The sequence below is a fragment of the Gymnoscopelus braueri genome (assembly GCF_963280865.1).
Source record: "Gymnoscopelus braueri genome assembly, chromosome: 10".
Classification (NCBI taxonomy): domain Eukaryota; kingdom Metazoa; phylum Chordata; class Actinopteri; order Myctophiformes; family Myctophidae; genus Gymnoscopelus; species Gymnoscopelus braueri.
The window spans coordinates 23316930-23333564 of NC_137611.1; positions in this window are offsets into that span (position 1 = coordinate 23316930).

A 16635-nucleotide genomic window follows, 5' to 3' on the forward strand; every position below is an offset into this window, starting at 1 on the left:
GTCCTCGTTAGTATAGTGGTGAGTATCCCCGCCTGTCACGCGGGAGACCGGGGTTCGATTCCCCGACGGGGAGGCGCGCTCTCTTTAGCCCTGAGATGGCCAAACCCTCAACATGTCATATGTTTTTGGGAAGCTGGCCTGAAGTCCTCTTGAATGGGGCGATTCTTTTAACTTGCAAACACACCCCAGAGGTTGAGTGTCCCATGCATTGGTGGTTCAGTGGTAGAATTCTCGCCTGCCACGCGGGAGGCCCGGGTTCGATTCCCGGCCAATGCAAGGCAGTCTTTTGAACGTGTGCGGAATTGATTGCATTCCCGTAAAAGAAGAAAAGTGAAGTAAATTCAAACTTGAATGCAGAAATGGGCCACATCTCCCAAATCGCTTGTGCCACTGTTTCCAGTATAGGCTCTTGCTGCTGGGAACCAATTCCCGGCTCCTTGGTCATCAGAGCATTGCGGTAGAAGTCGCAGCTGTGCTTGTAGTGGCTTATTACACACCTGGCGGGTTGCAGTCCGCGGCAGGACTTCAGCGCCTGTTTCCGTAGTGTAGTGGTTATCACGTTCGCCTAACACGCGAAAGGTCCCCGGTTCGAGACCGGGCGGAAACATCCTTTACAGAACTGTGAGAGTGTCCGACCTGTACGCGCGGTTGCATGTCTACCTTCAATGTGCATGCATGGGGGTCATTATTGCACTTGGCCTGCGTTTTTCTGGATGTTCAGTTTTGCCAAGAAAGCAACGCAAGTGACCCACAATGTAGATTACCTTCTACACAGTGACGATGAATGAAGGCCCTACGTTGTCCCACTTGTCTGTCAGCATTGGAGACTTGCCGTCAGTTCCGTGCGCTTTTACCTGCCGGTGGCTGGGAGGCCCCAAAGCACAAGGGCAGCAGTTTCCGTAGTGTAGTGGTTATCACGTTCGCCTCACACGCGAAAGGTCCCCGGTTCGAAACCGGGCGGAAACATGTTTGTTTCTTTGTCACCCTGCTCTCCGTCGATGGCGCGTCCTGTTGCAGCGGAATCTGAATGCGACGTGGCTCGCGGTAGAATTCCGTGCCGTTCACGTCGCAGCGTGACTGGCGGGTGACAGGTGATGGTTAGGCGCATGTGTCCTCGTTAGTATAGTGGTGAGTATCCCCGCCTGTCACGCGGGAGACCGGGGTTCGATTCCCCGACGGGGAGACGCTTGCAGTTTAAACATTACATTACATTACAGTCATTTAGCAGACGCTTTTATCCAAAGCGACTTACAATAAGTGCATTCAACATAGGTAGGGAACAAAAACTACTAATCACCAGAAGTATTAAGTGCATTTTCTGCAAAAACAAGCAACCAAGAGTATACCTAGCACTAAGGTAAAAGTGCAATATATCAGCTACCTATTTTCCTTAAACAGATGAGACAACAATAGCAAAATCAAATGAGCAGGAGCTAAAACAAATAAGTGTATCGACTAAACAAGATCCAATAAAAACAGTACAACAATAACACAAGCGTTCGTACAACTAGTTAACAACAAGTAGGCCAGGCAGAGAGGATGGGTAGTGTTTCCTGAAGGGGTGGGTTTTCAGCCTGCGGCGAAAGATGGGCAGTGACTCTGCTGTCCTGACATCAGTGGGAAGTTCATTCCACCACTGTGGGGCCAGAACAGAAACAAGTCGTGACCGTGTGGACCGGCCAGAAGGACCCTTGAGTGACAAAGTGTCGTCCCTGGGTGGGCTTGAACCACCAACCTTTCGGTTAACAGCCGAACGCGCTAACCAATTGCGCCACAGAGACTTTATTACTCACCTTTTACACACCTTTTACACACCTTTTCCTTTAAACACCGAGACCTCTGAGCATGTGGAGTTGGGCAGTGACGTCCAGAGTTGCTCTGACTGTGTTGCACATCTCTTTGACATGTGGTGGCGCGGAACCTTTCCTTGATCTGTATCTCCCGTCAGCAGCAGACGTCTTTACACCCGGCCATCTCTTCAGAGTACACAGGGTTGTCTTGGTGGAGCTTGACTTCATAGCTCCGACCGGTTCTCAAGTGCAACACAGCTCTGTGTGACACATCTCTGACATGGCTCTCAGGGTTTGGCGGCAGGCACAGACTCTGTACTTTATGGCAGCCTCCCATCAGCATGACCCTTGATGCCAGCGGGATCCTCTGCCACCCTACGCTCCATCGATAGCCTGTCGCATTACAGGGGAGTCCGGGCCATCTTGGAGTTTTTGAATGCGACACAACTTGCAGTTGAACGTCACTCACCTTGCGTCGGTAGCGCACTCGTGGCCGGCGGATGACAGGAGGCGGGCAGATGTGTCCTCGTTAGTATAGTGGTGAGTATCCCCGCCTGTCACGCGGGAGACCGGGGTTCGATTCCCCGACGGGGAGGCGCGCTCTCTTTAGCCCTGAGATGGCCAAACCCTCAACATGTCATATGTTTTTGGGAAGCTGGCCTGAAGTCCTCTTGAATGGGGCGATTCTTTTAACTTGCAAACACACCCCAGAGGTTGCGTGTCCCATGCATTGGTGGTTCAGTGGTAGAATTCTCGCCTGCCACGCGGGAGGCCCGGGTTCGATTCCCGGCCAATGCAAGGCAGTCTTTTGAACGTGTGCGGAATTGATTGCATTCCCGTAAAAGAAGAAAAGTGAAGTAAATTCAAACTTCAATGCAGAAATGGGCCACATCTCCCAAATCGCTTGTGCCACTGTTTCCAGTATAGGCTCTTGCTGCTGGGAACCAATTCCCGGCTCCTTGGTCATCAGAGCATTGCGGTAGAAGTCGCAGCTGTGCTTGTAGTGGCTTATTACACACCTGGCGGGTTGCAGTCCGCGGCAGGACTTCAGCGCCTTTTTCCGTAGTGTAGTGGTTATCACGTTCGCCTAACACGCGAAAGGTCCCCGGTTCGAGACCGGGCGGAAACATCCTTTACAGAACTGTGAGAGTGTCCGACCTGTACGCGCGGTTGCATGTCTACCTTCAATGTGCATGCATGGGGGTCATTATTGCACTTGGCCTGCGTTTTTCTGGATGTTCAGTTTTGCCAAGAAAGCAACGCAAGTGACCCACAATGTAGATTACCTTCTACACAGTGACGATGAATGAAGGCCCTACGTTGTCCCACTTGTCTGTCAGCATTGGAGACTTGCCGTCAGTTCCGTGCGCTTTTACCTGCCGGTGGCTGGGAGGCCCCAAAGCACAAGGGCAGCAGTTTCCGTAGTGTAGTGGTTATCACGTTCGCCTCACACGCGAAAGGTCCCCGGTTCGAAACCGGGCGGAAACATGTTTGTTTCTTTGTCACCCTGCTCTCCGTCGATGGCGCGTCCTGTTGCAGCGGAATCTGAATGCGACGTGGCTCGCGGTAGAATTCCGTGCCGTTCACGTCGCAGCGTGACTGGCGGGTGACAGGTGATGGTTAGGCGCATGTGTCCTCGTTAGTATAGTGGTGAGTATCCCCGCCTGTCACGCGGGAGACCGGGGTTCGATTCCCCGACGGGGAGACGCTTGCAGTTTAAACATTACATTACATTACAGTCATTTAGCAGACGCTTTTATCCAAAGCGACTTACAATAAGTGCATTCAACATAGGTAGGGAACAAAAACTACTAATCACCAGAAGTATTAAGTGCATTTTCTGCAAAAACAAGCAACCAAGAGTATACCTAGCACTAAGGTAAAAGTGCAATATATCAGCTACCTATTTTCCTTAAACAGATGAGACAACAATAGCAAAATCAAATGAGCAGGAGCTAAAACAAATAAGTGTATCGACTAAACAAGATCCAATAAAAACAGTACAACAATAACACAAGCGTTCGTACAACTAGTTAACAACAAGTAGGCCAGGCAGAGAGGATGGGTAGTGTTTCCTGAAGGGGTGGGTTTTCAGCCTGCGGCGAAAGATGGGCAGTGACTCTGCTGTCCTGACATCAGTGGGAAGTTCATTCCACCACTGTGGGGCCAGAACAGAAACAAGTCGTGACCGTGTGGACCGGCCAGAAGGACCCTTGAGTGACAAAGTGTCGTCCCTGGGTGGGCTTGAACCACCAACCTTTCGGTTAACAGCCGAACGCGCTAACCAATTGCGCCACAGAGACTTTATTACTCACCTTTTACACACCTTTTACACACCTTTTCCTTTAAACACCGAGACCTCTGAGCATGTGGAGTTGGGCAGTGACGTCCAGAGTTGCTCTGACTGTGTTGCACATCTCTTTGACATGTGGTGGCGCGGAACCTTTCCTTGATCTGTATCTCCCGTCAGCAGCAGACGTCTTTACACCCGGCCATCTCTTCAGAGTACACAGGGTTGTCTTGGTGGAGCTTGACTTCATAGCTCCGACCGGTTCTCAAGTGCAACACAGCTCTGTGTGACACATCTCTGACATGGCTCTCAGGGTTTGGCGGCAGGCACAGACTCTGTACTTTATGGCAGCCTCCCATCAGCATGACCCTTGATGCCAGCGGGATCCTCTGCCACCCTACGCTCCATCGATAGCCTGTCGCATTACAGGGGAGTCCGGGCCATCTTGGAGTTTTTGAATGCGACACAACTTGCAGTTGAACGTCACTCACCTTGCGTCGGTAGCGCACTCGTGGCCGGCGGATGACAGGAGGCGGGCAGATGTGTCCTCGTTAGTATAGTGGTGAGTATCCCCGCCTGTCACGCGGGAGACCGGGGTTCGATTCCCCGACGGGGAGGCGCGCTCTCTTTAGCCCTGAGATGGCCAAACCCTCAACATGTCATATGTTTTTGGGAAGCTGGCCTGAAGTCCTCTTGAATGGGGCGATTCTTTTAACTTGCAAACACACCCCAGAGGTTGAGTGTCCCATGCATTGGTGGTTCAGTGGTAGAATTCTCGCCTGCCACGCGGGAGGCCCGGGTTCGATTCCCGGCCAATGCAAGGCAGTCTTTTGAACGTGTGCGGAATTGATTGCATTCCCGTAAAAGAAGAAAAGTGAAGTAAATTCAAACTTGAATGCAGAAATGGGCCACATCTCCCAAATCGCTTGTGCCACTGTTTCCAGTATAGGCTCTTGCTGCTGGGAACCAATTCCCGGCTCCTTGGTCATCAGAGCATTGCGGTAGAAGTCGCAGCTGTGCTTGTAGTGGCTTATTACACACCTGGCGGGTTGCAGTCCGCGGCAGGACTTCAGCGCCTGTTTCCGTAGTGTAGTGGTTATCACGTTCGCCTAACACGCGAAAGGTCCCCGGTTCGAGACCGGGCGGAAACATCCTTTACAGAACTGTGAGAGTGTCCGACCTGTACGCGCGGTTGCATGTCTACCTTCAATGTGCATGCATGGGGGTCATTATTGCACTTGGCCTGCGTTTTTCTGGATGTTCAGTTTTGCCAAGAAAGCAACGCAAGTGACCCACAATGTAGATTACCTTCTACACAGTGACGATGAATGAAGGCCCTACGTTGTCCCACTTGTCTGTCAGCATTGGAGACTTGCCGTCAGTTCCGTGCGCTTTTACCTGCCGGTGGCTGGGAGGCCCCAAAGCACAAGGGCAGCAGTTTCCGTAGTGTAGTGGTTATCACGTTCGCCTCACACGCGAAAGGTCCCCGGTTCGAAACCGGGCGGAAACATGTTTGTTTCTTTGTCACCCTGCTCTCCGTCGATGGCGCGTCCTGTTGCAGCGGAATCTGAATGCGACGTGGCTCGCGGTAGAATTCCGTGCCGTTCACGTCGCAGCGTGACTGGCGGGTGACAGGTGATGGTTAGGCGCATGTGTCCTCGTTAGTATAGTGGTGAGTATCCCCGCCTGTCACGCGGGAGACCGGGGTTCGATTCCCCGACGGGGAGACGCTTGCAGTTTAAACATTACATTACATTACAGTCATTTAGCAGACGCTTTTATCCAAAGCGACTTACAATAAGTGCATTCAACATAGGTAGGGAACAAAAACTACTAATCACCAGAAGTATTAAGTGCATTTTCTGCAAAAACAAGCAACCAAGAGTATACCTAGCACTAAGGTAAAAGTGCAATATATCAGCTACCTATTTTCCTTAAACAGATGAGACAACAATAGCAAAATCAAATGAGCAGGAGCTAAAACAAATAAGTGTATCGACTAAACAAGATCCAATAAAAACAGTACAACAATAACACAAGCGTTCGTACAACTAGTTAACAACAAGTAGGCCAGGCAGAGAGGATGGGTAGTGTTTCCTGAAGGGGTGGGTTTTCAGCCTGCGGCGAAAGATGGGCAGTGACTCTGCTGTCCTGACATCAGTGGGAAGTTCATTCCACCACTGTGGGGCCAGAACAGAAACAAGTCGTGACCGTGTGGACCGGCCAGAAGGACCCTTGAGTGACAAAGTGTCGTCCCTGGGTGGGCTTGAACCACCAACCTTTCGGTTAACAGCCGAACGCGCTAACCAATTGCGCCACAGAGACTTTATTACTCACCTTTTACACACCTTTTACACACCTTTTCCTTTAAACACCGAGACCTCTGAGCATGTGGAGTTGGGCAGTGACGTCCAGAGTTGCTCTGACTGTGTTGCACATCTCTTTGACATGTGGTGGCGCGGAACCTTTCCTTGATCTGTATCTCCCGTCAGCAGCAGACGTCTTTACACCCGGCCATCTCTTCAGAGTACACAGGGTTGTCTTGGTGGAGCTTGACTTCATAGCTCCGACCGGTTCTCAAGTGCAACACAGCTCTGTGTGACACATCTCTGACATGGCTCTCAGGGTTTGGCGGCAGGCACAGACTCTGTACTTTATGGCAGCCTCCCATCAGCATGACCCTTGATGCCAGCGGGATCCTCTGCCACCCTACGCTCCATCGATAGCCTGTCGCATTACAGGGGAGTCCGGGCCATCTTGGAGTTTTTGAATGCGACACAACTTGCAGTTGAACGTCACTCACCTTGCGTCGGTAGCGCACTCGTGGCCGGCGGATGACAGGAGGCGGGCAGATGTGTCCTCGTTAGTATAGTGGTGAGTATCCCCGCCTGTCACGCGGGAGACCGGGGTTCGATTCCCCGACGGGGAGGCGCGCTCTCTTTAGCCCTGAGATGGCCAAACCCTCAACATGTCATATGTTTTTGGGAAGCTGGCCTGAAGTCCTCTTGAATGGGGCGATTCTTTTAACTTGCAAACACACCCCAGAGGTTGCGTGTCCCATGCATTGGTGGTTCAGTGGTAGAATTCTCGCCTGCCACGCGGGAGGCCCGGGTTCGATTCCCGGCCAATGCAAGGCAGTCTTTTGAACGTGTGCGGAATTGATTGCATTCCCGTAAAAGAAGAAAAGTGAAGTAAATTCAAACTTCAATGCAGAAATGGGCCACATCTCCCAAATCGCTTGTGCCACTGTTTCCAGTATAGGCTCTTGCTGCTGGGAACCAATTCCCGGCTCCTTGGTCATCAGAGCATTGCGGTAGAAGTCGCAGCTGTGCTTGTAGTGGCTTATTACACACCTGGCGGGTTGCAGTCCGCGGCAGGACTTCAGCGCCTTTTTCCGTAGTGTAGTGGTTATCACGTTCGCCTAACACGCGAAAGGTCCCCGGTTCGAGACCGGGCGGAAACATCCTTTACAGAACTGTGAGAGTGTCCGACCTGTACGCGCGGTTGCATGTCTACCTTCAATGTGCATGCATGGGGGTCATTATTGCACTTGGCCTGCGTTTTTCTGGATGTTCAGTTTTGCCAAGAAAGCAACGCAAGTGACCCACAATGTAGATTACCTTCTACACAGTGACGATGAATGAAGGCCCTACGTTGTCCCACTTGTCTGTCAGCATTGGAGACTTGCCGTCAGTTCCGTGCGCTTTTACCTGCCGGTGGCTGGGAGGCCCCAAAGCACAAGGGCAGCAGTTTCCGTAGTGTAGTGGTTATCACGTTCGCCTCACACGCGAAAGGTCCCCGGTTCGAAACCGGGCGGAAACATGTTTGTTTCTTTGTCACCCTGCTCTCCGTCGATGGCGCGTCCTGTTGCAGCGGAATCTGAATGCGACGTGGCTCGCGGTAGAATTCCGTGCCGTTCACGTCGCAGCGTGACTGGCGGGTGACAGGTGATGGTTAGGCGCATGTGTCCTCGTTAGTATAGTGGTGAGTATCCCCGCCTGTCACGCGGGAGACCGGGGTTCGATTCCCCGACGGGGAGACGCTTGCAGTTTAAACATTACATTACATTACAGTCATTTAGCAGACGCTTTTATCCAAAGCGACTTACAATAAGTGCATTCAACATAGGTAGGGAACAAAAACTACTAATCACCAGAAGTATTAAGTGCATTTTCTGCAAAAACAAGCAACCAAGAGTATACCTAGCACTAAGGTAAAAGTGCAATATATCAGCTACCTATTTTCCTTAAACAGATGAGACAACAATAGCAAAATCAAATGAGCAGGAGCTAAAACAAATAAGTGTATCGACTAAACAAGATCCAATAAAAACAGTACAACAATAACACAAGCGTTCGTACAACTAGTTAACAACAAGTAGGCCAGGCAGAGAGGATGGGTAGTGTTTCCTGAAGGGGTGGGTTTTCAGCCTGCGGCGAAAGATGGGCAGTGACTCTGCTGTCCTGACATCAGTGGGAAGTTCATTCCACCACTGTGGGGCCAGAACAGAAACAAGTCGTGACCGTGTGGACCGGCCAGAAGGACCCTTGAGTGACAAAGTGTCGTCCCTGGGTGGGCTTGAACCACCAACCTTTCGGTTAACAGCCGAACGCGCTAACCAATTGCGCCACAGAGACTTTATTACTCACCTTTTACACACCTTTTACACACCTTTTCCTTTAAACACCGAGACCTCTGAGCATGTGGAGTTGGGCAGTGACGTCCAGAGTTGCTCTGACTGTGTTGCACATCTCTTTGACATGTGGTGGCGCGGAACCTTTCCTTGATCTGTATCTCCCGTCAGCAGCAGACGTCTTTACACCCGGCCATCTCTTCAGAGTACACAGGGTTGTCTTGGTGGAGCTTGACTTCATAGCTCCGACCGGTTCTCAAGTGCAACACAGCTCTGTGTGACACATCTCTGACATGGCTCTCAGGGTTTGGCGGCAGGCACAGACTCTGTACTTTATGGCAGCCTCCCATCAGCATGACCCTTGATGCCAGCGGGATCCTCTGCCACCCTACGCTCCATCGATAGCCTGTCGCATTACAGGGGAGTCCGGGCCATCTTGGAGTTTTTGAATGCGACACAACTTGCAGTTGAAAGTCACTCACCTTGCGTCGGTAGCGCACTCGTGGCCGGCGGATGACAGGAGGCGGGCAGATGTGTCCTCGTTAGTATAGTGGTGAGTATCCCCGCCTGTCACGCGGGAGACCGGGGTTCGATTCCCCGACGGGGAGGCGCGCTCTCTTTAGCCCTGAGATGGCCAAACCCTCAACATGTCATATGTTTTTGGGAAGCTGGCCTGAAGTCCTCTTGAATGGGGCGATTCTTTTAACTTGCAAACACACCCCAGAGGTTGCGTGTCCCATGCATTGGTGGTTCAGTGGTAGAATTCTCGCCTGCCACGCGGGAGGCCCGGGTTCGATTCCCGGCCAATGCAAGGCAGTCTTTTGAACGTGTGCGGAATTGATTGCATTCCCGTAAAAGAAGAAAAGTGAAGTAAATTCAAACTTGAATGCAGAAATGGGCCACATCTCCCAAATCGCTTGTGCCACTGTTTCCAGTATAGGCTCTTGCTGCTGGGAACCAATTCCCGGCTCCTTGGTCATCAGAGCATTGCGGTAGAAGTCGCAGCTGTGCTTGTAGTGGCTTATTACACACCTGGCGGGTTGCAGTCCGCGGCAGGACTTCAGCGCCTGTTTCCGTAGTGTAGTGGTTATCACGTTCGCCTAACACGCGAAAGGTCCCCGGTTCGAGACCGGGCGGAAACATCCTTTACAGAACTGTGAGAGTGTCCGACCTGTACGCGCGGTTGCATGTCTACCTTCAATGTGCATGCATGGGGGTCATTATTGCACTTGGCCTGCGTTTTTCTGGATGTTCAGTTTTGCCAAGAAAGCAACGCAAGTGACCCACAATGTAGATTACCTTCTACACAGTGACGATGAATGAAGGCCCTACGTTGTCCCACTTGTCTGTCAGCATTGGAGACTTGCCGTCAGTTCCGTGCGCTTTTACCTGCCGGTGGCTGGGAGGCCCCAAAGCACAAGGGCAGCAGTTTCCGTAGTGTAGTGGTTATCACGTTCGCCTCACACGCGAAAGGTCCCCGGTTCGAAACCGGGCGGAAACATGTTTGTTTCTTTGTCACCCTGCTCTCCGTCGATGGCGCGTCCTGTTGCAGCGGAATCTGAATGCGACGTGGCTCGCGGTAGAATTCCGTGCCGTTCACGTCGCAGCGTGACTGGCGGGTGACAGGTGATGGTTAGGCGCATGTGTCCTCGTTAGTATAGTGGTGAGTATCCCCGCCTGTCACGCGGGAGACCGGGGTTCGATTCCCCGACGGGGAGACGCTTGCAGTTTAAACATTACATTACATTACAGTCATTTAGCAGACGCTTTTATCCAAAGCGACTTACAATAAGTGCATTCAACATAGGTAGGGAACAAAAACTACTAATCACCAGAAGTATTAAGTGCATTTTCTGCAAAAACAAGCAACCAAGAGTATACCTAGCACTAAGGTAAAAGTGCAATATATCAGCTACCTATTTTCCTTAAACAGATGAGACAACAATAGCAAAATCAAATGAGCAGGAGCTAAAACAAATAAGTGTATCGACTAAACAAGATCCAATAAAAACAGTACAACAATAACACAAGCGTTCGTACAACTAGTTAACAACAAGTAGGCCAGGCAGAGAGGATGGGTAGTGTTTCCTGAAGGGGTGGGTTTTCAGCCTGCGGCGAAAGATGGGCAGTGACTCTGCTGTCCTGACATCAGTGGGAAGTTCATTCCACCACTGTGGGGCCAGAACAGAAACAAGTCGTGACCGTGTGGACCGGCCAGAAGGACCCTTGAGTGACAAAGTGTCGTCCCTGGGTGGGCTTGAACCACCAACCTTTCGGTTAACAGCCGAACGCGCTAACCAATTGCGCCACAGAGACTTTATTACTCACCTTTTACACACCTTTTACACACCTTTTCCTTTAAACACCGAGACCTCTGAGCATGTGGAGTTGGGCAGTGACGTCCAGAGTTGCTCTGACTGTGTTGCACATCTCTTTGACATGTGGTGGCGCGGAACCTTTCCTTGATCTGTATCTCCCGTCAGCAGCAGACGTCTTTACACCCGGCCATCTCTTCAGAGTACACAGGGTTGTCTTGGTGGAGCTTGACTTCATAGCTCCGACCGGTTCTCAAGTGCAACACAGCTCTGTGTGACACATCTCTGACATGGCTCTCAGGGTTTGGCGGCAGGCACAGACTCTGTACTTTATGGCAGCCTCCCATCAGCATGACCCTTGATGCCAGCGGGATCCTCTGCCACCCTACGCTCCATCGATAGCCTGTCGCATTACAGGGGAGTCCGGGCCATCTTGGAGTTTTTGAATGCGACACAACTTGCAGTTGAACGTCACTCACCTTGCGTCGGTAGCGCACTCGTGGCCGGCGGATGACAGGAGGCGGGCAGATGTGTCCTCGTTAGTATAGTGGTGAGTATCCCCGCCTGTCACGCGGGAGACCGGGGTTCGATTCCCCGACGGGGAGGCGCGCTCTCTTTAGCCCTGAGATGGCCAAACCCTCAACATGTCATATGTTTTTGGGAAGCTGGCCTGAAGTCCTCTTGAATGGGGCGATTCTTTTAACTTGCAAACACACCCCAGAGGTTGAGTGTCCCATGCATTGGTGGTTCAGTGGTAGAATTCTCGCCTGCCACGCGGGAGGCCCGGGTTCGATTCCCGGCCAATGCAAGGCAGTCTTTTGAACGTGTGCGGAATTGATTGCATTCCCGTAAAAGAAGAAAAGTGAAGTAAATTCAAACTTGAATGCAGAAATGGGCCACATCTCCCAAATCGCTTGTGCCACTGTTTCCAGTATAGGCTCTTGCTGCTGGGAACCAATTCCCGGCTCCTTGGTCATCAGAGCATTGCGGTAGAAGTCGCAGCTGTGCTTGTAGTGGCTTATTACACACCTGGCGGGTTGCAGTCCGCGGCAGGACTTCAGCGCCTGTTTCCGTAGTGTAGTGGTTATCACGTTCGCCTAACACGCGAAAGGTCCCCGGTTCGAGACCGGGCGGAAACATCCTTTACAGAACTGTGAGAGTGTCCGACCTGTACGCGCGGTTGCATGTCTACCTTCAATGTGCATGCATGGGGGTCATTATTGCACTTGGCCTGCGTTTTTCTGGATGTTCAGTTTTGCCAAGAAAGCAACGCAAGTGACCCACAATGTAGATTACCTTCTACACAGTGACGATGAATGAAGGCCCTACGTTGTCCCACTTGTCTGTCAGCATTGGAGACTTGCCGTCAGTTCCGTGCGCTTTTACCTGCCGGTGGCTGGGAGGCCCCAAAGCACAAGGGCAGCAGTTTCCGTAGTGTAGTGGTTATCACGTTCGCCTCACACGCGAAAGGTCCCCGGTTCGAAACCGGGCGGAAACATGTTTGTTTCTTTGTCACCCTGCTCTCCGTCGATGGCGCGTCCTGTTGCAGCGGAATCTGAATGCGACGTGGCTCGCGGTAGAATTCCGTGCCGTTCACGTCGCAGCGTGACTGGCGGGTGACAGGTGATGGTTAGGCGCATGTGTCCTTGTTAGTATAGTGGTGAGTATCCCCGCCTGTCACGCGGGGGACCGGGGTTCGATTCCCCGACGGGGAGACGCTTGCAGTTTAAACATTACATTACATTACAGTCATTTAGCAGACGCTTTTATCCAAAGCGACTTACAATAAGTGCATTCAACATAGGTAGGGAACAAAAACTACTAATCACCAGAAGTATTAAGTGCATTTTCTGCAAAAACAAGCAACCAAGAGTATACCTAGCACTAAGGTAAAAGTGCAATATATCAGCTACCTATTTTCCTTAAACAGATGAGACAACAATAGCAAAATCAAATGAGCAGGAGCTAAAACAAATAAGTGTATCGACTAAACAAGATCCAATAAAACAGTACAACAATAACACAAGCGTTCGTACAACTAGTTAACAACAAGTAGGCCAGGCAGAGAGGATGGGTAGTGTTTCCTGAAGGGGTGGGTTTTCAGCCTGCGGCGAAAGATGGGCAGTGACTCTGCTGTCCTGACATCAGTGGGAAGTTCATTCCACCACTGTGGGGCCAGAACAGAAACAAGTCGTGACCGTGTGGACCGGCCAGAAGGACCCTTGAGTGACAAAGTGTCGTCCCTGGGTGGGCTTGAACCACCAACCTTTCGGTTAACAGCCGAACGCGCTAACCAATTGCGCCACAGAGACTTTATTACTCACCTTTTACACACCTTTTACACACCTTTTCCTTTAAACACCGAGACCTCTGAGCATGTGGAGTTGGGCAGTGACGTCCAGAGTTGCTCTGACTGTGTTGCACATCTCTTTGACATGTGGTGGCGCGGAACCTTTCCTTGATCTGTATCTCCCGTCAGCAGCAGACGTCTTTACACCCGGCCATCTCTTCAGAGTACACAGGGTTGTCTTGGTGGAGCTTGACTTCATAGCTCCGACCGGTTCTCAAGTGCAACACAGCTCTGTGTGACACATCTCTGACATGGCTCTCAGGGTTTGGCGGCAGGCACAGACTCTGTACTTTATGGCAGCCTCCCATCAGCATGACCCTTGATGCCAGCGGGATCCTCTGCCACCCTACGCTCCATCGATAGCCTGTCGCATTACAGGGGAGTCCGGGCCATCTTGGAGTTTTTGAATGCGACACAACTTGCAGTTGAACGTCACTCACCTTGCGTCGGTAGCGCACTCGTGGCCGGCGGATGACAGGAGGCGGGCAGATGTGTCCTCGTTAGTATAGTGGTGAGTATCCCCGCCTGTCACGCGGGAGACCGGGGTTCGATTCCCCGACGGGGAGGCGCGCTCTCTTTAGCCCTGAGATGGCCAAACCCTCAACATGTCATATGTTTTTGGGAAGCTGGCCTGAAGTCCTCTTGAATGGGGCGATTCTTTTAACTTGCAAACACACCCCAGAGGTTGCGTGTCCCATGCATTGGTGGTTCAGTGGTAGAATTCTCGCCTGCCACGCGGGAGGCCCGGGTTCGATTCCCGGCCAATGCAAGGCAGTCTTTTGAACGTGTGCGGAATTGATTGCATTCCCGTAAAAGAAGAAAAGTGAAGTAAATTCAAACTTGAATGCAGAAATGGGCCACATCTCCCAAATCGCTTGTGCCACTGTTTCCAGTATAGGCTCTTGCTGCTGGGAACCAATTCCCGGCTCCTTGGTCATCAGAGCATTGCGGTAGAAGTCGCAGCTGTGCTTGTAGTGGCTTATTACACACCTGGCGGGTTGCAGTTCGCCGCAGGACTTCAGCGCCTGTTTCCGTAGTGTAGTGGTTATCACGTTCGCCTAACACGCGAAAGGTCCCCGGTTCGAGACCGGGCGGAAACATCCTTTACAGAACTGTGAGAGTGTCCGACCTGTACGCGCGGTTGCATGTCTACCTTCAATGTGCATGCATGGGGGTCATTATTGCACTTGGCCTGCGTTTTTCTGGATGTTCAGTTTTGCCAAGAAAGCAACGCAAGTGACCCACAATGTAGATTACCTTCTACACAGTGACGATGAATGAAGGCCCTACGTTGTCCCACTTGTCTGTCAGCATTGGAGACTTGCCGTCAGTTCCGTGCGCTTTTACCTGCCGGTGGCTGGGAGGCCCCAAAGCACAAGGGCAGCAGTTTCCGTAGTGTAGTGGTTATCACGTTCGCCTCACACGCGAAAGGTCCCCGGTTCGAAACCGGGCGGAAACATGTTTGTTTCTTTGTCACCCTGCTCTCCGTCGATGGCGCGTCCTGTTGCAGCGGAATCTGAATGCGACGTGGCTCGCGGTAGAATTCCGTGCCGTTCACGTCGCAGCGTGACTGGCGGGTGACAGGTGATGGTTAGGCGCATGTGTCCTTGTTAGTATAGTGGTGAGTATCCCCGCCTGTCACGCGGGGGACCGGGGTTCGATTCCCCGACGGGGAGACGCTTGCAGTTTAAACATTACATTACATTACAGTCATTTAGCAGACGCTTTTATCCAAAGCGACTTACAATAAGTGCATTCAACATAGGTAGGGAACAAAAACTACTAATCACCAGAAGTATTAAGTGCATTTTCTGCAAAAACAAGCAACCAAGAGTATACCTAGCACTAAGGTAAAAGTGCAATATATCAGCTACCTATTTTCCTTAAACAGATGAGACAACAATAGCAAAATCAAATGAGCAGGAGCTAAAACAAATAAGTGTATCGACTAAACAAGATCCAATAAAACAGTACAACAATAACACAAGCGTTCGTACAACTAGTTAACAACAAGTAGGCCAGGCAGAGAGGATGGGTAGTGTTTCCTGAAGGGGTGGGTTTTCAGCCTGCGGCGAAAGATGGGCAGTGACTCTGCTGTCCTGACATCAGTGGGAAGTTCATTCCACCACTGTGGGGCCAGAACAGAAACAAGTCGTGACCGTGTGGACCGGCCAGAAGGACCCTTGAGTGACAAAGTGTCGTCCCTGGGTGGGCTTGAACCACCAACCTTTCGGTTAACAGCCGAACGCGCTAACCAATTGCGCCACAGAGACTTTATTACTCACCTTTTACACACCTTTTACACACCTTTTCCTTTAAACACCGAGACCTCTGAGCATGTGGAGTTGGGCAGTGACGTCCAGAGTTGCTCTGACTGTGTTGCACATCTCTTTGACATGTGGTGGCGCGGAACCTTTCCTTGATCTGTATCTCCCGTCAGCAGCAGACGTCTTTACACCCGGCCATCTCTTCAGAGTACACAGGGTTGTCTTGGTGGAGCTTGACTTCATAGCTCCGACCGGTTCTCAAGTGCAACACAGCTCTGTGTGACACATCTCTGACATGGCTCTCAGGGTTTGGCGGCAGGCACAGACTCTGTACTTTATGGCAGCCTCCCATCAGCATGACCCTTGATGCCAGCGGGATCCTCTGCCACCCTACGCTCCATCGATAGCCTGTCGCATTACAGGGGAGTCCGGGCCATCTTGGAGTTTTTGAATGCGACACAACTTGCAGTTGAACGTCACTCACCTTGCGTCGGTAGCGCACTCGTGGCCGGCGGATGACAGGAGGCGGGCAGATGTGTCCTCGTTAGTATAGTGGTGAGTATCCCCGCCTGTCACGCGGGAGACCGGGGTTCGATTCCCCGACGGGGAGGCGCGCTCTCTTTAGCCCTGAGATGGCCAAACCCTCAACATGTCATATGTTTTTGGGAAGCTGGCCTGAAGTCCTCTTGAATGGGGCGATTCTTTTAACTTGCAAACACACCCCAGAGGTTGCGTGTCCCATGCATTGGTGGTTCAGTGGTAGAATTCTCGCCTGCCACGCGGGAGGCCCGGGTTCGATTCCCGGCCAATGCAAGGCAGTCTTTTGAACGTGTGCGGAATTGATTGCATTCCCGTAAAAGAAGAAAAGTGAAGTAAATTCAAACTTGAATGCAGAAATGGGCCACATCTCCCAAATCGCTTGTGCCACTGTTTCCAGTATAGGCTCTTGCTGCTGGGAACCAATTCCCGGCTCCTTGGTCATCAGAGCAT